General features: G+C 38.5%; 1 protein-coding gene across 2 annotated transcripts in view; it reads left to right on the top strand.

The window, feature by feature from the left end:
• The window catches only part of cdon (cell adhesion associated, oncogene regulated), a 213,580-nt gene that overhangs the window by 76,851 nt on the left and 113,225 nt on the right, over positions 1 to 23,504 (top strand). Inside the window, exon 1 of one of the 2 annotated variants that reach the window (XM_062060862.1) lies at positions 5,331 to 6,120. The exons of the other annotated variant lie outside the window; for it this stretch is intronic. The gene's annotated coding sequence lies outside the window, so the exon portion shown is untranslated. Of the gene's footprint in view, positions 1 to 5,330; positions 6,121 to 23,504 lie in introns of those variants that run through there. 2 annotated transcript variants of the gene reach the window in all.

Genomic DNA, 23,504 nt, shown 5'->3' with positions numbered 1-23,504 from the left:
AGTAGATATAATATGACTGGGTCGGTACGCAGAGGCAGTGCCTATAAGGCATGCCCCCAATATTGTTGTCCGGGTGGAAATCGGCAGAAAATCGGAAAAATAGTTTGCCCCGGGAGATCTTCGGGAGGGGCACTGAAATTCGGGAGTCTCCCGGGAAAATCGGGAGTGTTGTCAAGTACGTATATCAATCAATCCACTCCCTTGCTCTCTCTGTCTCTGCCCCTCCCTCACCAATGCTGCTGCGTGCGCACACCTTCACAATTTGTTTTGTTTTCAACCCCTTCTTGACCCTGGACGTACATTGAAAATACACGCAACACTGACTCAAAATGCCGGACTTTTGAGGCATTTAAGAAACCCCGCCCAGACAAAAGAGGACGTATGGTCAGTCTACACATAAATTACTTGATGGCAATCAAGATATTTTTAAGCAAAAACAATTTTTCTGATGTTTATTTTACTACGGGAGAAACATGTGAGGCCAAGTGGAGTGCGTTGGAGCGTGGAAGTTCCCGTGGAAGGAAGTTGCAAAGATTAGCGGTCATGTATGTCTGTGTCGGAACTCAGCTTGTTAGCTCATTCCAGGCGCGGCGGAGGAATTCTCATGGCCGACACACACTTAATCTATTTTAATCTGGCTCATGGCTATTAGGAACAGCCTCTCTGGCCGCCGTCCCGTCACCTCTGACCCCGCGTGTAATCCGCCTGCGCCGCGGCCTCGTTAAGCGCGGCGGCTTCACACCTCTCGCCGCGTTGGGCCCAGCTGCGTCCCCGCCGGGGCAGGTGTCGGCGGGGGTGAAGACCGGCGGCTTCACAGGCAACAGCGACGAGGCCCCGCCCCCGTCACCTCTGATCCGGACTCGAAGATGACGTAAATCAGCCTGACGGTGCGGCGTGCTCGTTAAAGAACATGTGCGGGGAAGCGAGCTGTCAGCCTAATAAGACCAGGCCGTCACCCTCGGTTAATAACGGACGAGGAGGAAAAGGCGAGATGGGGTGTTAACTAACGTCTCTGTGCTTCAAAAAAACCTGACTCGACTACAATGGACACTGCAGCGCTTCCTCGGAGGAGGCGGAGCTAATTGTCGGCCGTAATTCTCCTCCGACAGAGCGCCTTTCTGCTTTTATTATTATGGGATGTCAGACGGCTTGGAAACATGAGCTCAGGAAAGATTAACCGTCGTCTCGACAACAGCCGTCTTCTTCAGACTCTCAGGGAAGACTGGATCTTCAACCATGTCTGATAAGTCAATTAGGTGTAGTCAACAGATGTGGCTGTAGGCAACCTCCTGATGTCCTTTGAACAACATGGACGTTTGCTGTATTTGAAGTTATAAAGGGTGGTCAGCATTAGGTAGCATAGCGCAGCCTATGTTACCTAATTTTAGTTGTACAATATTGTGGTGTTCACAGATTGTTTACTTTTGATGTATATAGTGGGGTGTTACAAGTTTGTTCACTTTAGTTGTATAATAGTGGGGTGTTAACAGTTTGTTCACTTTTGTAGTATAATAGTGGGGTGTTAACAGTTTGTTCCCTTTAGTTGCATAATAGTGGGGTGATCCTAGTTTGTTAACTTTTGTTGTATAATAGTGGGGTGTTAAAAGCTGCATCACTTTTGTTGTATAATAGTGGGGTGTTAACAGTTTGTTCACTTTAGTTGTATAATAGTGGGGTGATCCTAGTTTGTTCACTTTTGTTGTATAATAGTGGGGTGTTAAAAGCTGCATCACTTTTGATATATAATAGTGGGGTGTTAACAGTTTGTTCACTTTAGTTGTATAATAGTGGGGTGTTAACAGTTTGTTCACTTTAGTTGTATAATAGTGGGATGTTAACAGTTTGTTCACTTTTGTTGTATAATAGTGGGGTGTTAACAGTTTGTTCACTTTAGTTGTATAATAGTGGGGTGATCCTAGTTTGTTCACTTTTGTTGTATAATAGTGGGGTGATCCTAGTTTGTTCACTTTTGTTGTATAATAGTGGGGTGTTAAAAGCTGCATCACTTTTGTTGTACAATAGTGGGGTGTTAACAGTTTGTTCACTTTTGTTGTATAATAGTAGTGTGTCAATAGTTGCACCACTTTCGTTGTATGATAGTAGGGTGTTCATAGTTGCACCACTTTTGTTATATAATAGTAGGGTGTTCAAAGTTGCACCACTTTTGTATGATAGTGGGATGTTCATAGAGGCATTAGTTTTTTGTATAATAGGGTGTTCAGTTTGTTCACTTCTGTTGTATAATAGTAGGGTGTTCAAAGTTTGTTCACCTTTGTTGTATAATAGTCAGGTGTTCATAGTTGCACCACGTTTGTTGTATAATAGTAGGGTCTTCATAGATGTACAGCATTTGTTGTATAATAGTAGGGTGTTTATAGTAACACCACATTTGTTGATTAGTAGTAGGGTGTTCATAGTTTCATTACAATTGTTGTATAATAGTAGGGTGTTCACAGGTGCACAGCATTTGTTGTATGATGGAGTGTTGATAGTAACGCCACATTTGTTGTATAATAGTAGGGTGTTCATAGTATGTTCACATGTGTTGTATAACAGTAGGGTGTTCATAGTTTGTTTACATTTGTTATGTAATAGTAGAGTGTTCATAGTTGCAACACATAAGTTCTATAACAGTAGGGTGTTCATAGTTTTTTTACATTTGTTATGTAATAGTAGAGTGTTCATAGTTGCAGCACATATGTTGTATAACAGTAGGGTGTTCATAGTTAGTTTACATTTGTTATGTAATAGTAGAGTGTTCATAGTTGCAACACATATGTTATGTAACAGTAGGGTGTTCACAGGTGCACAGCATTTGTTGTATGATAGAGTGTTGATAGTAACGCCACACTTGTTGTATAATAGTAGGGTGTTCATAGTATGTTCACAGGTGTTCTATAACAGTAGGGTGTTCATAGTTTGTTTACATTTGTTATGTAATAGTTGAGTGTTCATAGTTGCAGCACATATGTTGTATAACAGTAGGGTGTTCATAGTTTGTTTACATTTGTTATGTAATAGTAGAGTGTTCATAGTTGCAGCACATATGTTGTATAACAGTAGGGTGTTCATAGTTTGTTTACATTTGCTATGTAATAGTAGAGTGTTCATAGTTGCAACACGTATGTTGTATAACAGTAGGGTGTTCATAGCTGTGTCCTACAGTGTGTGTGTGTGTGGTTAATCAGGGCACACGATCATCAAGGCGCCGCAGGAAAACGTCAACAAAGAAAGCGAGTGTTTTAGCAGCGTTGTATAAAGTGTGGTGTTTTGTCTGAGCAGCACATTGAGACAAAGTCCGTGCTGCAGGACGTCTAATCCCTGAGTGGTGATTCCCACCAGGATGTGAAGATGTGTGGCAGACGTTGATGTCTTCATCATCATCATCATCTTCATCATCATCATGTCTGAAGACACCCCCCCCCCCCCCCCCCCCACCTGTGTGCCACTGAGACGACAAGTTATCCGCGTGAACAATCGGCGTAATCCAGCAGGCCTCGCCTCTAACTCTGGCCGCCGTAAATCGTCGCTCGGGACAGCTGGAACATGGCGGACAGACTCGCTCGTGTGAGAGCCTCGTATGTGGCAACTGTGTATGTGTATGTATATATACACTACCGTTCAAAAGTTTGGGGTCACATTGAAATGTCCTTATTTTTGAAAGAAAAGCACTGTACTTTTCAATGAAGATAACTTGAAACTAGTCTTAACTTTAAAGAAATACACTCTATACATTGCTAATGTGGTAAATGACTATTCTAGCTGCAAATGTCTGGTTTTTGGTGCAATATCTACATAGGTGTATAGAGGCCCATTTCCAGCAACTATCACTCCAGTGTTCTAATGGTACAATGTGTTTGCTCATTGGCTCAGAAGGCTAATTGATGATTAGAAAACCCTTGTGCAATCATGTTCACACATCTGAAAACAGTTTAGCTCGTTACAGAAGCTACAAAACTGACCTTCCGTTGAGCAGATTGAGTTTCTGGAGCATCACATTTGTGGGGTCAATTAAACGCTCAAAATGGCCAGAAAAAGAGAACTTTCATCTGAAACTCGACAGTCTATTCTTGTTCTTAGAAATGAAGGCTATTCCACAAAATTGTTTGGGTGACCCCAAACTTTTGAACGGTAGTGTATATATATATATATATATATATATATATATATATATATATATATATATATATATATATATATATATATATATATATATACAGTCGCCATCAAAAGTTTGCATACACTTGTAAAGAACATAATGTCATGGCTGTCTTGAGTTTCCAATAATTTTATAATAATCTAGTGATTGGAGCACATACTTGTTCACAAAAAACCTTCATGAAGTTTGCTTCTTTTATGAATTTATTATGGGTCTACTGAAAATGTGACCACATCTGCTGGGTCAAAAGTATACGTACAGCAATGTTAATATTTGCTTACATGTCCCTTGGCAAGTTTCACTGCAATAAGGCGCTTTTGGTAGCCATCCACAAGCTTCTGCTTGAATTTTTGACCACTCCTCTTGACAAAATTGGTGCATTTTAGCTAAATGTGTTGCTTTTCTGACATGGACTTGTTTCTTCAGCATTGTCCACACGTTTAAGTCAGGACTTTGGGAAGGCCATTCTAAAACCTTCATTCTAGCCTGATTTAGCCATTCCTTTACCACTTTTGAGGTGTGTTTGGGGTCATTGTCCTGTTGGAACACCCAACTGTGCCCAACACCCAACCTCCGGGCTGATGATTTTAGCTTGTCCTGAAGAATTTGGAGGTAATCCTCCTTTTTCATTGTCCCATTTACTCTCTGTAAAGCACCAGTTCCATTGGCAGCAGCAAAACAGGCCCAGAGCAAAATACTACCACCACCAAGCTTGACGGTAGTCATGTTGTTCCTGGGATTAAAGGTCTCACCTTTTCTCCTCCAAACATATTGCTGGGTATTGTGGCCAAACAGGTCCATTTTTGTTTCACCTGACATAAAATGGACAAAGATAAGACCTTCTGGAGGAAAGTTCTGCGGTCAGATGTTTAATTATGTTGTGGAAGGTGGACCACATCAAAGGATGTGTCGGGCCACCATAAAATAGTGTGGCAGACCACATGAAATGATGAAGCGAGCCAATTTAAATGACGTGGTGGACGCCATAAAATGACGTGGTGGGCCACTTAAAGGCCCTGCGGACCAGTTAAAAATTAAGTGGTGGACCATTTTAAATTATGTTGTGGAAGGTGGACCACATAAAAGGATGTGTCCGGCCATCATATAATGCCATAGAGGGGCATCATATAATGACGTGGCGGACCACATTAAAGGTCTTGCGGACTTGTGTTGGGGGCCACAATAAATGATGTGGAATGTGGACCACATAAAATGAGGGGGTGGTTGACTTAAAAATGATGTGGCGTACTTTAAGTTTGACACCTGTGCACTGAATTCTTGGCATGAAACAATCACACTCTCAGTATGTGTGTGTGTGCGTGTGTGTGTGTGTGTGTGTGTGTGTGTGTGTGTGTGTGTGTGTGTGTCTGTATGTGTGTGTGTGTGTGTGTGTGTGTGTGTGTGTGTGTGTGTGTGTGTGTGTGTGTGTGTGTGTGTGTGTGTGTGTGTGTGTGTGTGTTCTGGCATTGCTTACTTAATGGGGACATCGCTCTGTTTACACAGTCACCTTTAGGGGACCTCTGACGGTATGGGGACTAAAAAACAGGTCCCCTAAAGGGAAACCATTTTAAATGATAGTCAGATCCATTCTGAAGATGCCTAAGTGATTTTTAAGCTTTGGCCCATAAAACATGTTTACTGGTTAGTTTGAGTGTGAGACATTTGCACAGCAGCCCCCTCATCGGGCTGTAGCTGGTACATTTAAGTGGTGAAACGTCATATAAGAGGACAGCTGTAGTGCTGTGTTCTGAGGATCATGTCATATTTCATTTGAACTTTTTATTTTATTTTTATTTTTTAAATGGTCCTCAGTAGTCACGTACAAGTTTGTGTGAATTATGCAAAATTATTTAAATTTGGTCCCCATGAACCATATGAACTCTTTCCCCAGGGTCCCCAGTGTCAATGCGTGTTTTGTTTTCCGGAATGCAACGGAAAGTTGGAGCGGGCAAGGCGTAATGGTAAGGACATATTTATTTTAACACTATCAAAAGGAACAAACGAAAAGCGTGCACAAGGGTGGAAGTACAAACTTGACTATGAACAAAATGAACGCATAAACAGACTAAGGACATGAAACAAAACTTACTTGGTCAAGGATGGAAAGATCATAGAACTGTGGCATGGACGCGTAATCATGGAGGTATCAGAGTTCATGTCGCCAGGCTGACTTCCTGGCAACAATGGGCTTAAATGATACAGACATGATTTGTGACATGTGCGCGTGTGCAAAACGTGAGACAGGTGAAACTAATGAGTAGTCATGGTGACAAGGCAAGGGAGTGAAAGCAGGAACTAAAAAGTGTCCAAAAACCAAGCAGAACATAACTAAACAAAAACATGATCAACAGACATGACACCCAGTAAGAATGATCAGCACATTACTTCATCAATCCAGAGATTTAAAGACGTGTATGAGCTAACTGGGCAGCATACTTGCCAACCTTGAGTCCTACGAATTCCGCAGGGGGTGGGGGGTTGAGGTGGGCGGGGTCAGGGCGGTCCGGGGGGCGGGGTTAAGGGGGGAGGAGTATATTTATAGCTAGAATTCACTGAAATTCAAGTATTTCTTTTATATCAGGGGTGTCCAAACTTTTCCCACTGAGGGCCGTACACGGAAAAATTTAAGCATGCGGGGGCCATTTTGATATTTTTCATTTTCAAACCTTGACAAAATATATGGATTTTTTTTTTTTTTAACCTTTAGGGCTCCCGGGGACTATAAAGGGTCTCAGTCATTAAACTGTTAAAAATAAGTCACATTATTATTATTATTTTTTATTTACCGCTTACAGTAAATCTCTTGAGGTTGATATAAAGTAAAAAAAAAAAAAAAGTTTTCTGTCAAAGACAACTGTTTTTTATAGTAAAATTGAAATATGCAGTATCTAGTAATTAGAGCCTTAACGCGGGGACGGCGTGGCGAAGTTGGTAGAGTGGCCGTGCCAGCAATTGGAGGGTTGCTGGTTACTGGGGTTCAATCCCCGCCTTCTACCATCCTAGTCACGTCTGTTGTGTCCTTGGGCAAGACACTTCACCCTTGCTCCTGATGGGTCCTGGTTAGCGCCTTGCATGGCAGCTCCCGCCATCAGTGTGTGAATGGGTGAATGTGGAAATACTGTCAAAGCGCTTTGAGTACCTTAAAGGTAGAAAAGCCCTATACAAGTGTAACTCATTTATCATTTATTTATTTATTTAAAAGATCAATAATGCAGGACACCATTGATTTTAAGTCTTTAATATTTTTGAGTAATCACAGTGAAAAGTTAAATAAAATCCTACTAAATATATTTGGGATCCAAAAGGTCCCCCACTCATAAAGTGATACATTTTTTTTTTTTTTTTTTTTACTTTTAACACTTAAATTACGAGATCAACTTCAGATATATCTGTCGATTTTACGTTTGAACTATTATTTTGTTTGTTTTATGCTCTTTTGTCAATTAAAACTTTGATGTTTTTATATGGCAACCTCACAATATATGCAGTATTTTTTCCACATAAAACATTTTAAAGTTACATTTTTTAAGTAATAATTCATTATCATATCGATTTTTTTTTTTTTAGCAATGGAAACAAAAAGAAAAATAAACAAAGACAAAAGAAAAAAAACAGCCTGCATGGCAGCTTTGTGTCAACATTGCAACTTTTTCTTGTTAGATTTCACCTCATTGCACTTTTTTAAAATGTTTTTTTTAAATGTTTGCAATATTATCAATTTTGCAATTTTTGCAGAATGTGTGGCGGGCCGGTAAACAATTAGCTGCGGGCCGCAAATGGCCCCCGGGCCGCACTTTGGACACCCTTGTTTTATATATATATATATATATATATATATATATATATATATATATATATATATATATATATATATATATATATATATATATATATATATATATATATATATATATATATATATATATATATATATATATATATATATATATACATGTATAAGAAATACTTTAATTTCAGTGTTCATTTATTTACACACACATAACCACTCCTCTCTACTCATTGTTGTATTTAGAGGTGCAATGCACAGCCTTTGAAGGAGCATAGGTATGGGCAGCATCTGTGAAATTTAATTTGCAGGAAAGGAGTGAGTTTAGGGTTGAATTGTCCATCCTCGTTCTATTCTCTGTCTCTATCTTTTTTTGGACATCACTACTTGCCGTAGTTTTGAAGCAATGCATGATGGGAATCCGGATGTTGTGTGTCAGTGTATTAACGTGCCGGCTGGAATAAACACGCGCTGAGCAATAGCTCCGTGCCTGCCTACTTTATGGGTTATAGATAAACCTATGGATAACGGAGACATATATAATAGTCTCCTTCTTGTTGTGTGTGCAGTTGCGCACTGAGCTCCAAAAGCCGTAGATCAGGGGTCACCAACGCGGTGCCCGCGGGCACCAGGTCGCCCGTAAGGACCCGATGAGTCGCCCGCTGGCCTGTTCTAAAAATAGCTCAAATAGCAGCACTTACCAGTGAGCTGCCTCTATTTTTTAAATTTGAATTATTTACTAGTGTGATGACAGGATCATCCAGGGAAGACATTGTCTTGAGACGGTTTAGACTTCTTCATTATTTCAATCACAGAGTCTTTTGCATGCTTTTCAGCAGCTGCCTTTTTTCTCACGTGAGCACACGAATGGTTTCCTCCAGTCCGCCGTCTGCTTTTCAGCAGCACGTCGCCGTCGTTTGCGTGGCAGCAGAGGATGGTTTCCTCCCGTCCGCCGTCTTTCGCCGTCTCCTCCCTTGATGTTCACGTCTCTCACCCTTTTATACGGTCCGAGAGGGTGATTGCACTGTCCACAGCTGCGCGCTCCACGCACCTTATGCTGATTGTGGCGTCGCTCCCAGCACGCCCCGCCTTGCCGCTCGCTCATCCGCCTCCTCGCCGCCATGTTGGAGCGGGCGCTGTCGGTCCGCCGGCCTCGCCTCCCCACAACTAGCAAGCTGGTCTCGCTTTGCTCGACATTTTTAATTCTAAGAGAGACAAAACTCAAATAGAATTTGAAAATCCAAGAAAATATTTTAAAGACTTGGTCTTCACTTGTTTAAATAAATTCATTTATTTTTTGACTTTGCTTCTTATAACTTTCAGAAAGACAATTTTAGAGAAAAAATACAACCTTAAAAATGATTTTAAAATTTTTAAACACATATACCTTTTTACCTTTTAAATTCCTTCCTCTTCTTTCCTGACAAATTAAATCAATGTTCAAGTAAATTGGTTTTTTTTATTGTAAAGAATAATAAATAAATTGTAATTTAATTCTTCATTTCAGCTTCTTTTTTTTCGACGAAGAATATTTGTGAAATATTTCTTCAAACTTATTATGATTAAAATTCTGGCAAATCTAGAAAATCTGTAGAATCAAATTTAAGTCTTATTTCAAAGTCTTTTGAATTTCTTTGAACATTTTTGTTCTGGAAAATCTAGAAGAAATAATGATTTGTCTTTGTTAGAAATATAGCTTGGTCCAATTTGTTATATATTCTAACAAAGTGCAGATTGTATTTTAACCTATTCAAAACATGTCATCAAAATTCTAAAATTAATCTTAATCAGGAAAAAATTACTAATGATGTTCCATAAATTATTTTTTAAATTTTTTTGTATTTTACATGAGTTATTATTTGTACAAACATGGTGCAAAGTAATTCATGATTTGTTCAAAAATGTTAGTGGCTAGCTAGTTAAAATGGGATATTGTGATTTCACAAGACTGTCTTAGAAGTGATCATTTGAAAATGTTCAATTTGAAAAATGTGCACTTAGAGAAAATATTAAAATAAAGTGTTGCATATTGATATTTATCTGTTTCTATATATATTTAATGTGAGAAATCATTAAGATGACCAGTGTTTCCACAAAGATAAATATCATCAATTATTAATAATAACATAGAGTTAAAGGTAAATTGAGCAAATTGACTATTTCTGGCAATTTATTTAAGTGTGTATCAAACTGGTAGCCCTTCGCATTAAAGGCCTACTGAAATGGAAATGTTTTTATTTAAACGGGAATAGCAGATCCATTCTATGTGTCATACTTGATCATTTCGCGATATTGCCATATTTTTGCTGAAAGGATTTAGTAGAGAAAATCGACAATAAAGTTCGCAACTTTTGCTCGCTGATAAAAAAAGCCTTGCCTGTACCGGAAGTAGCGTGACGTCACAGGAGCTAGTATTCCTCACAATTCCCCATTGTTTACAATGGAGCGAGAGAGATTCGGACCGAAAAAGTGACGATTACCCCATTAATTTGAGCGAGGATGAAAGATTCGTAGATGAGGAACGTTACAGTGAAGGACTTGAGAGGCAGTGATGGACGTATCTTTTTTCGCTCTGACCGTAACGTAGGTACAAGCTGGCTCATTGGATTCCACACTCTCTCCTTTTTCTATTGTAGATCACAGATTTGTATTTTAAACCACCTCAGATACTATATCCTCTTGAAAATGAGAGTCGAGAACGCGAAATGGACATTCACAGTGACTGAACATGTAAATACACGATTAATAATATTCAGCTTTGCGAAGCTAAAAAAATAGAAGCTAACCTAGCAACGTAGCCAACGTGATAGCATAGCAGTCTCAAATGCAGATAGAAACTACATTTTAAAAAACTCTGACTGGATGGATAGACAGAAGATCAAAAATACTATTAAACCATGAACATGTAAATACACGTTTAATAATATTCAGCTTTGCGAAGCTAAAAAAATATAAGCTAACCTAGCAACGTAGCCAACGTGATAGCATCAGTCTCAAATGCAGATAGAAACTAAATTTAAAAAAAACCTGACTGGATGGATAGACAGAAGATCAAAAATACTATTAAACCATGAACATGTAAATACACGATTAATAATATTCAGCTTTTCGAAGCTAAAAAAATAGAAGCTAACCTAGCAACGTAGCCATCGTGATAGCATAGCAGTCTCAAATGCAGATAGAAACTAAATTAAAAAAAAACCTGACTGGATGGATAGACAGAAGATCAAAAATACTATTAAACCATGAACATGTAAATACAAGATTAATAATATTCAGCTTTTCGAAGCTAAAAAAAATAGAAGCTAACCTAGCCACGTAGCCAACGTGATAGCATAGCAGTCTCAAATGCAGATAGAAACTAAATTTAAAAAAAACCTGACTGGATGGATAGACAGAAGATCAAAAATACTATTAAACCATGAACATGTAAATACACGATTAATAATATTCAGCTTTTCGAAGCTAAAAAAAATAGAAGCTAACCTAGCTACATAGCCATCGTGATAGCATAGCAGTCTCAAATGCAGATAGAAACTAAATTTTTTAAAAAACTGACTGGATGGATAGACAGAAGATCAAAAATACTATTAAACCATGAACATGTAAATACACGATTAATAATATTCAGCTTTTCGAAGCTAAAAAAATAGAAGCTAACTTAGCTACGTAGCCAACGTGATAGCATAGCAGTCTCAAATGCAGATAGAAACTAAATTTTAAAAAAACCTGACTGGATGGATAGACAGAAGATCAAAAATACTATTAAACCATGAACATGTAAATACACGATTAATAATATTCAGCTTGGCGAAGCTAAAAAAACAGAAGCTAACTTAGATGCAGCGGCGGGCTTACTCACTGTAGTGCGTCTGCTATCCTGCTCAAAACACAACACAACCTCCTGGTGTTGGTGTTGCTGTAGTCCGCCGCTCCACCGATCGCACCTACAACTTTCTTATTTGCAGTCTCCATTGTCCATTAAACAAATTGCAAAAGATTCACCAACACAGATGTCCAGAATACTGTGGAATTTTGTCGAAGAAAACAGAGGTATTTGTATGGGTCCAAACACTTCCCTTGACCTCGTGACGTCACGCGCATACGTCATCATACCGCGACGTTTTCAAGCGGAAGTTTCCTGGGAAGTTTAAAATTGCACTTTATAAGTTAACCCGGCCGTATTGGCATGTGTTGCAATGTTCAGATTTCATCATTGATATATAAACTATCAGACTGCGTGGTCGGTAGTAGTGGCTTTCAGTAATCAGTACCCAATAAGTAGCTCTTGGTTTCAAAAAGGTTGGTGACCCCTGCCGTAGATGTTATAACGTGACTGGGCCGGCACGCTGTTTATATGGAGGAAAAGCGGACGTGACGACAGGCTGTCCTCGCTCAGGTCCGGCTGGAAATCGGGAGAAATTCGGGAGAATGGTTGTCCCGGGAGATTTTCGGGAGAGGCACTGAAATTTGGGAGTCTCCCGGAAAATTCGGGAGGGTTGGCAAGTATGCTGGGCAGTGGCCATTTTACCTGTTTTTTTTTATGCCTCCACAACCTGTAGAAAGGGTGGTCCTCACAAGTCATGATCAAAAACTTGGTCCCCATTCCAAATGATGACCTGTATGTGTGTGCGTGCGTGTGTGTGTGTGTGTGTATGTGTGTGTGTGTGTGTGTGTCGCCTTGCACTAAGATTCTACTGGCAGACATTTTGGGTGTGTGCTGGTGGTGGTGAGGTGAAAATGGGCAGAGGGTTAGTGGAGATGTTTACGGGAAGACACGCTGACAACTTCATGGTCGTGTCGTGATGGATGATGTCCTTCTCCACTCAGCCAGCTGGACCATCTTTGTGTGTGCGTGTGTGTGCGTGCGTATTAGATTAGTAGATTGTGTTTCTTTCCGTTCCTCCTGGTCCGTCCTTGCCTGCGACCTCGACGCTGCAGATGCGTTCTCAAGACCCCAGCACATCCTGCAGCAACTTTATGGCGAAAATATATCTTCATGTTTTTATTCCTCTTCTGCGGCTGGGATTCCTGTGAACTTGTAGCACTTTATCGCACTTTTTTCACTTTTTGTTAGTCGCTGCCTCAGCAGGAGTACGTCAAGGCACGTTTGTTTGTTTTTTTCAAAATAAGAGCTGCCTCTCTATTGTTGCAAGCTCAAATTGGAGTTATGAGCCTCCCCACCACTAGATGGGGTAGTGAACGTCACAGTTAACCCCCCCAAAACGTTAGCTGGTAGCTTTATTATTACATCACTTCCTAAAAATACTGTACTTGTTTTGTACTACATGTGGTACAATATGTATTATCTAAATGTTAGTTTTCATTTTTGAAATTCATGTTACGTGTTAAACTTGTGTTGTTGGGGGAGCCTAAGTACCAATTAAAGAGATTTTAATTAAGTCGTTGTTTTCGCAACATATATAATGTTTTTCAACGTATGAGTCGAGTCACGGAACCCAGTAAACTCGTAACAGGCCACATTAAATAGCGTGGAAGATCACATAAAAATGACGTGGCGGGCCACGTAAATGGTCGTTGAAAGGTGAGCCGCATAAAATGATGTGGTAGGCCATTTTAAATGACTTGGTGGACCTCATAAAATGATACGGCGGGCCACTTTTAAATGGCGTGGAAGATCTCATAAAAATTATGTGGCGGGCTACATTAAATTATGTTTTAAAAAGTGGACTACATAAACTTACGTGATAGGCCACATCAAAGGATGTAGCGGGCATTATAAAATGATACGGCAGTGCACATTAAAGGCAACTTTAAAATGGCATGGAAAATCACATAAAAATTATGTGGCGGGCTACATTAATTTATGTTTTGAAAGGTGGACCACGTAAAATTCCATGGTAGGCCACATTAAAGGATGTAGCGGGCAACCATGAATGGTGTGGTGGGCCACATTAAATGGCATGGACGATCACATAAAAATTATGTGGCGGGCTACATTAAATTATGTTTTAAAAGGTGGACAACATAAAATTACGTGGTAGGCTACATTAAAGGATGTAGCGGGCAACCATGAATGGCGTGGTGGGCCACATTAAAGGATGTAGTGGGCAACAATAAATGGCGTGGAAGATCACATAAAACTTATGTGGCGGGCCACATTAAATTATGTTTTGAAAGGTGGACCACATAAAATTATGTGATAGACCACGTTAAAGGATGTAGTGGGCAACAATGAACGGCGTGGTGGGCCACTTTAAATGGCATGGAAGATCACATAAACGTTATGTGGTGGGCCACATTAAATTATGTTTAGAAATGTGGACCACATAAAATTACGTGATAGACCACATTAAAGGATGTAGTGGGCAACAATAAATGGCGTGGTGGGCCACATTAATTATGTTTAGAAAGGTGTACCACATAAAATTACGTGATAGACCACGTTAAAGGATGTAGTGGGCAACAATAAATGACGTGGCGGGCCACATTAAATGTCATGGAAGATCACATTAAATTATGTTTTGAAAGGTGGACCAAATACAATTACGTGGTAGGCCACGTCAAAGGATGTAGCAGGCAACAAAAAATGGCGTGGTGGGCCACATTAAATGGAATGGAAGATCACATAAAAATTATGTGGCAGGCTACATTAATTTATATTTTGAAAGGTGGACCACATAAAATTACGTGGTAGGCCACATTAAAGGATGTAGCGGGCAACAATGAATGGCATGGTAGGCCACATTAAATGGCATAAAAGATCACATAAAAATTATGTGGTGGGCCACATCAAATTATGTTTTGAAAGGTGGACCACATACAATTACGTGGTAGGCCACATTAAAGGATGTAGTGGGCAACAATAAATGGCGTGGAAGATCACATAAAAATTATGTGGCGGACCACATCAAATTATGTTTTGAAAGGTGGGCCACATAAAATTACGTGATAGACTATGTTAAAGGATGCAACGGGCAACAATGAATGGTGTGGTGGGCCAATTTAAATGGCATGGAAGATCACATAAACGTTATGTGGTGGGCCACATTGAATTATGTTTAGAAAGGTGGGCCACGTTAAATTATGTTTTGAAAGGTGGACCACATAAAATTACGTGATAGACCACATTAAAGGATGTAGTGGACCACAATAAATGGCATGACGGACCTCATAAAATGACATGGCGGGCCACATTAAATGTCATGGAAGATCACATTAAATTATGTTTTGAAAGGTGGACCAAATACAATTACGTGGTAGGCTACTTTAAAGGTTGTAGCAGGCAACAATAAATGGCGTGGGGGGCCACATTAAATGGAATGGAAGATCACATAAAAATAATGTGGCAGGCTACATTAAGTTATATTTTGAAAGGTGGACCACATAAAATTATGTGGTAGGCCATCTTAAAGGATGTAGCGGGCAACAATGAATGGCATGGTAGGCCACATTAAATGGCATAAAAGATCACATAAAAATTATGTGGTGGGCCACTTCAAATTATGTTTTGAAAGGTGGACTACATAAAATTATGTTAGAGGCCATATTAAATAACGTAGCGGACCTCATAAAATGACATGGCGGGCCACATTAAATGTCATGGAAGATCACAAAAAAAGGATGTGGGGTTTCATTTTAAATTATGTTTAGAAAGGTGGCCCACATAAAATTATGTTGCAGGCCATTTTAAATAATGTGGCGGACCTCATAAAATGATATGGCGGGCCACATTAAATGTCATGGAAATTCACAAAAAAAGGATGTGGGGGGCCATTTTAAATTATGTTTAGAAAGGTGGACCACATAAAATGATGTTGTAGGCCACATCAAAGGATGTAGCGGGCAACATTGAATGAATTGGCGGACCTCATAAAATGACATGGTGGGCCACTTTAAATGTTATGGAAGATAACATTATATTATGTTTTAAAAGGTGGACCAAATAAAATGACGTGGTAAGCCACTATAAAGGATGTAGCGGGCAACATTGAATAATGTGTTGGATTTTATAAAATGTTGTGGCGGGCCACTTTAATGATGTTGGGGAAGGTGGACCACATAAAATTGAGTAGTGGGCCACACTAAAAAGATTTGGTAGATCTTTGAGTTTGACACCTGTGTCCTAAATGGACCAATCGTCAAAAAGGAGTCAGTGCAGGTGAATGGACAACACACGCTGTATTGTGCTGCGAAGTGTGTGTGCGTGTGCGTGTGTGTGTGTGTGTGTGTGTGTGTGTGTGTGTGTGTGTGTGTGTGAGTGTGTGTGTGTGTGTGTGTGTGTGTGTGTGTGTGTGTGTGTGCGTGTGTGTGTGTGTGTGTGTGTGTGTGTGTGTGTGTGCGCGCGCTGCGAGTGAAAGAGAGTGTGGTGACCTGTATCAGCTCCATGAGGGTTTTAAAAGAGCACATGTGAGACCTTATAGGACTGTTGACTGAAGAGTTCCTGATGGAAGTCCTTAAAACAGCAGCAGCCACTATTTAGACCGACCCCTCGGGAGCAAACATTAGACGGACCCCTCGGGAGCAAACACCCCCCCCCCCCCCCCCACCCACCCCCGCCACACAGGAATGTGTCCATTCGCCAGCCGCCAGCCATCTTGGAGGCTTGGCTCTCGCTTCCTGTTGTCATGGCGACCCCCGACCCCCCCTTCTCGTTTTCTCCATCACTTTAATGCAACTTTCAAGTCTGCATTTTGTGACCAATCAGCTTTCGTGCTCCGCCGGCGTTTTTCCCAGCTAATCCTGAGCAGACGGATTGATTTTAGTTTTTAAATGTGTGATAGGATAGGAGGACGTGATAGGATAGGAGGACGTAGGTTGAAGACGTGTTCCAACTCCCGCGTGATGACGTTAGCAGAGACGGGTCATGTGATCGCACAGATGTGGAAAGCAGATGGCGAGCACGCCACTCTTACTCGCCACATGATGTATAGATCCTGTGTATAAATACATACATGATTTTTGTATCCACTGTATGTATATTGTGGCCCCCATGGGGCCCTTCACTGTCGGCAGTAAAAAGAGACTTTCACACTCTTCATGTCTTCATGATAAAATAAAGCAATGTCTTGTAACGGAATGAAAAACACTTTAAAATTATTAAAATATTTATCAAAAATATATAATTACTTTTATGATTTATTTAAAAAAAAAAAAAAAAAGAGTGTATTTTACTACCAATAAGTTTAGGTTAATTTCCACTTTTAATGTTAAAATTATATAATATTTATTTATTTTATTATGGTATGTTTTACTTTAATATTGTTACTCTATTTTAATACAAATCTTCATATTAATGTTTGAGTATTTATAAATACATTTGAACATATACAATATTTATTATTGTTGGTTATTTAGAATTAGTAATTGTACTTTTATTTGAATAAATATGTTTGTTTTTTTAATTCATATATTAATTTTTTTTATTTGTATTTATGACTACTTTTAAACATATTCAATATTTGGTTATTTAGTTCATTAATTGTACTATTATTTGAATAAATATGTTTATTTTATTTTATACATTTATTTTCTTATTTGTATTTATGAATACTTTTAAATATATTTCCCCTATTTCTATATCCAATATTAGGGATGTCCGATAATGGCTTTTTGCCGATATCCGATATTCCGACTCTTTAATTACCGATACCGATATCAACCGATACCGTTATCAACCGATATATACAGTCGTGGAATTAACACATTATTATGTCTAATTTGGACAACCAGGTATGGTGAAGATAAGGTACTTTTAAAAAAAATTATTAAATAAAATAAGATAAATAAATTAAAAACATTTTCTTGAATAAAAAAGAAAGTAAAACAATATAAAAACAGTTACATAGAAACTAGTAATTAATGAAAATGAGTAACATTAACTGTTAAAGGTTAGTACTATTAGTGGAGCAGCAGCACGCACAATCATGTGTGCTTACGGACTGTATCCCTGCAGACTGTATTGATATATATTGATATATAATGTAGGAACCAGAATATTAAAAACAGAAAGAAACAACCCTTTTGTGTGAATGAGGAGGGAGGTTTTTTGGGTTGGTGCATTAATTGTAAGTGTATCTTGTGTTTTTTATGTTGATTTAATTAAAAAAAACAAAAAAAAAAACGCTACCGATAATAAAAAAAAAAACGATACCGATAATTTTCGATATTACATTTTAACGCATTTATCGGCCTGCCGATATTATCGGACATCCCTATCCAATATCAATATTCATTTAGTATGATAAATTGTGTTATTATTTATTTTAATGAATATACCTATTTTATTACATATCTTCATCATAATTTTGGAGCATTTATAAATACATTTTTGAAAATCCCGCTCATTTCAATATTTGTTATTGTTGATTATTTAGTATAATTTTATGTAATATTATTTATTTTAATACGTATGTTTATTTTAATGCATATATTTATATTTTTGTATTAATGAATACTTTTAACACATTTCCGTGTCTTACTATTTCCATCATTAATGTTAATTTTGTATAATAAATTGTAATGTTATCATTAATTTTAATGAAAATGTGTATTTTATAACATGTATTTTAATCTATCTGAAACATCCGCAAATGAGAAGGGGATGTTGCTTGCAAGGTGGCCCATAATACTGCGTTGCCACCGCCTTGTGCTTCTCTGACCGTTCATGAGTGACTATATCCATTCGGCCACCGTGTTATGGCTTATAAACCTATGGATAACGGAGACATATATAATTGTCTCCTTTTCAGGTGAGAGACGACGCTAAAGGCAGAGCCTTTAAGGCACGCCCCCAATATTGTTGTCCGGGGGGAAATCGGGAGAAATTCGGGAGAATGGTTGTCCTGGGAGATTTTCGGGAGAGGCACTGAAATTCGGGAAAGACTCGGGAGGGTTGGCAAGTATGGTCTTTGGAAGGTCCTGATCTTCCTCAGGATTTTCATCATGATCAAGCTGCAGCAACATCAGTCCACATCTACAATCACACAGTCATGTCTGCAGTGTTGCCACAGTCTCCTCTTTTTCTCCCCTTTCCTGCTGCCCTCAGTCTCCTCTTGGATTGAACAAAAAATACAAACTCCCAAGTCTTCTCTTCAACTTTAAATCAGATCATACGTGACTTCAAACTGTCACATGTCAGGTTTGCTGTGCAAGTTGCTGAGTCATCGAATTGAATCGAATCGAATCGAATCATATCATGTGCTGCCCAAATATTCACAGCCCTTGTAAGCCTCCACTTACAAAAAATCACTTCATATTCTCTACTGCTCACTAGTGTTACCATATCTGAGTTACTGTGTAGAAATATGGGGAAATAATTACAAAAGTACACTTCATTCATTAACGGTGTTACAAAAAAGATCAGTTAGAATAATACATAATGTTGGATATAGAGAACATACAAACCCTTTATTTATTGAATCAAAGATACTGAAATTCCACGACATAGTGAATTTGCAAACAGCTAAAATTATACACAAAGCAAACTATAGCCTGCTACCCAAGAATATACAACAATTCTTCTCAAAAAAAGAGGAGAAATATAATCTTAGAGAAAAATGTAATTTAAAACATTTGTACGCACGTACAACACTTAAGACCTTCAGTATATCAGTATGTGGAATTAAATGATGGAATGGACTAAGCAAAGCAATCAAACAATGTACTAATATGATCCACTTCAAGAAACTCTTCAAACTTAAAGTGTTTACAAAGTACAAAGAAGAAGAACCATGATAAACATTCTGAATTTATTTAATTCATCCATTCTTTCACTGTCAAAATAATCTTACTTATCTCATCATATGAAATGTAACTTACTTCACCAATTATTATTTATCTATTTATTTTTATTGTGATTACTTATGGAGTACATTGTGAATAAATTGAGAACAGGAAGTGAACAAAAAAGTTTAGCAACTGTTATGTAAAAGAAAAGGGGTAGGATTAAATAAGCTCTGCTTCTTCCTACTCCTTTTCGAACATGTTGAAAAGAGAAACTGGAAATTGTGATGTATCATGTTGTATGCTTGCATGTTCGAAATAAACTCAAACTCAAACTCAAACTTTTCAAAATGTGCTAGCTTGATGCTAACTTACATTGGATTTGCCATAGACATGCTAAATATTAGCATTACATGGTGATTTAAACACCTTTAAATTGGGCAATGAACCCCAAATGAGGACAAAAATGTTGACATGATTAACAAAATACGAGTCCAGTTGCCGTGTTCAGCCCTTGCTGGTGACATGCCATATAGTGATAACAATAATATGTTGAGAATCGCTTTGAATTGAGAATCAATTATGAATCGAATCGTTTCCCCAAATAATCGAATCGAATCATGTGCTGCCCAAAGATTCACAGCTCTAAAGGCTCCACATTTCAAAATGTGCTAGCTTGATGCTAATTTACATTGGATTTGCCATAGACATGCTAAAGATTAGCATTAGCGATTTTACATGGCGATTTCAACGCATTCAAATTAGGCAATGAACCCCAAATGAGGACAAAAATGTTGACATGATTAACAAAATACGAGTCAAGTTGCCGTGTTCAGCATTTGCTGGTGACATGCAATATAGTGATAACAATAATATGTTGAGAATCGCTTTGAATTGAGAATCAATTCTGAATCGAATCGTTTCCCCAAATAATCAAATCGAATCATGTGCTGCCCAAAGATTCACAGCTCTAAAGGCTCCACATTTCAAAATGTGCTAGCTTGATGCTAATTTACATTGGATTTGCCATAGACATGCTAAAGATTAGCATTAGCGATTTTACATGGCGATTTCACTGCCTTCAAATTGGGCAATGAACCTCAAATGAGGACAAAAATGTTGACATGATTAACAAAATACGAGTCAAGTTGCCTTGTTCAGCCTTTGCTGGTGACATGTGATATACTGATAATAACAATTTTGAGAATCGCTTTGAATCGAGTATCGATTCTGAATCGAATGGTTTCCCCAAATAATCGAATCGAATCATGTGCTGCCCAAAGATTCACAGCTGTAAAGGCTCCACATTTCAAAATGTGCTAGCTTGATGCTAATTTACATTGGATTTGCCATAGACATGCTAAAGATTAGCAATAGCGATTTTACATGGCGATTTCAACGCCTTCAAATTGGGCAATGAACCTCAAATGAGGACAAAAATATTGACATGATTAACAAAATACGAGTCAAGTTGCCTTGTTCAGCCTTTGCTGGTGACATGTGATGTACTGATAACAATAATATATTAAGAATCGTTTTGAATCGAGACTCGTTTCTGAATCGAATCGTTTCCCCAAAGAATCTAATCAAATCATGTGCTGCCCAAAGATTCACAGCTCTAAAGGCTCCACATTTCAAAATGTGCTAGCTTGATGCTAATTTACATTGGATTTGCCATAGACATGCTAAAGATTAGCATTAGCGATTTTACATGGCGATTTCAACGCCTTCAAATTGGGCAACGGACCCCAAATGAGGACAAAAATGTTGACATGATTAACAAAATACGAGTCAAGTTGCCTTGTTCAGCCTTTGCTGGTGACATGCGATATACTGATAACAATAATATATTAAGAATCGTTTTGAATCGAGACTCGTTTCTGAATCTAATCGTTTCCCCAAAGAATCGAATCAAATCATGTGCTGCCCAAAGATTCACAGCTCTAAAGGCTCCACATTTCAAAATGTGCTAGCTTGATGCTAATTTACATTGGATTTGCCATAGACATGCTAAATATTAGCATTAGCGATTTTACATGGCGATTTCAAATTGGGCAATGAACCTCAAATGGGGCCAAAAATGTTGACATGGTTAACAAAATACGAGTCCAGTTGCCTTGTTCAACCTTTGCAGGTGACACGTGATATACTGATAACAATAATATTTTAAGAATAGTTTTGAATCGAGACTCGTTTCTGAATCGAATCGTTTCCCCAAAGAATCGAATCGCCGTCGTCGTTTCTGGACTAGGGACCAAATGTGGCACGATGGGCCCTCGTCAGCGCCGAGTGTTGATATTTCCCACCTTCCTGAAGGCGGCATCAAAGCATCAGTGGACAATGTGGGTCAGAGGTCACCGCTGCGGCCCAGCACATATACGCGAGGAAAGACCACGTTTGGGGGGGGCTGTCAGCTTTGGTTCCCAGCGTGGCCCCTCCTGCATCAGCGCCTGGCCCCCTTTGTGTGCGGAGAGCGCTCCCCGTGGACTCTTTGGCCTTTCACATGCGACTGTGTCCAATCACCTCCTCACACCCCCCCACACGCCGCCATCTCCCACCAGCTCCTCACCCTCAGAGGTAGGGGGGGCAGCTATGATCAGTGAGAAAAGATGAGGCTGTCATAAAACACGCCCCCACCCCCCGGCCCCCCTTCTCAAACTAGCTGATAATGGCCGTTCAGTTCTACCGGAACCTTCCTTCAACAGCCCCCATGTGAACAAGGCGGACGCGAAATTCACCTTCGTGAGAGTGCAAGGCTGTACCTACGTGAACTTTGACCCCATGGACACTGAGGGCCACACCCTGAAAAAAAAATACAATATTAGGACTCCTCTCAGAACGTTAAAGGTCCTGGGGACCCAAAAGGGTCTCAGTCATTAAAGTGTTAAAAATCAGTCAAATATTAATATTATTTGACTTTCAACACTTAAATATCTATAAATCAACTTCAGATCTATTTGTTGACAAAAACAATTGTTTCTTTTGTCCAAGGAAAACACTTTTTTTAATGGAAAAAACACAAAATATACAATATTTTCCTCAGAACATTTTTCTGAATGGAATATTGGATGTGAGGTAATTGCAGCCCTAAATATATAAATATTTCATAATAACATTGCTTTTGATTCATTATTATAATTTCGAACAATGATCGTTTTAAAGAAAATCACACTAAAGGTCCCGGGGACCCAAAAGGGTCTCAGTCATTAAAGTGTTAAAAATCAGTCAAATATTGATTTTTTTTTACTTTCAACAATTAAATATCTATAAATCAACTTCAGATATATCTGTTGCCATAAAGTGTTTTTTTTAATATGTCTTATGACCTTTTATCCTTTTATCAATATTTTCAAAATATTCAATATTTTCTTCAAAACATTTTTCTAAATGGAATATTGGATGTGAGGTAATTGCAGCCTTAAATATATAAATATTTCATAATAACATTGCTTTTGATTCATTATTATAATTTCGAACAATGCTCGTTTTAAAGAAAATCTAACTAAAGGTCCCGGGGCCCCAAAAGGGTCTCAGTCATTAAAGTGTTAAAAATCAGTCAAATATTAATATTATTTGACTTTCAACACTTAAATATCTATAAATCAACTTCAGATCTATCTGTTGACAGAAACAATTGTTTCTTTTGTCCAAAGAAAACACTTTTTTTAATGGAAAAAACACAAAATATACAATATTTTCCTCTGAACATTTTTTCTAAATGGAATATTGCATGTGAGGTAATCAGAGCCTTAAATATATAAATAGTTCATAATAACATTGCTTTTGATTCATTATTATAATTTCGAACAATGATCGTTTTAAAGAAAATCTAACTAAAGGTCCCGGGGACCCAAAAGGGTCTCAGTCATTAAA

Source organism: Entelurus aequoreus, linkage group LG10 (genome assembly GCF_033978785.1).
Source record: "Entelurus aequoreus isolate RoL-2023_Sb linkage group LG10, RoL_Eaeq_v1.1, whole genome shotgun sequence".
Taxonomy (NCBI): domain Eukaryota; kingdom Metazoa; phylum Chordata; class Actinopteri; order Syngnathiformes; family Syngnathidae; genus Entelurus; species Entelurus aequoreus.
This window is presented reverse-complemented; position numbering and strand designations above follow the sequence as displayed.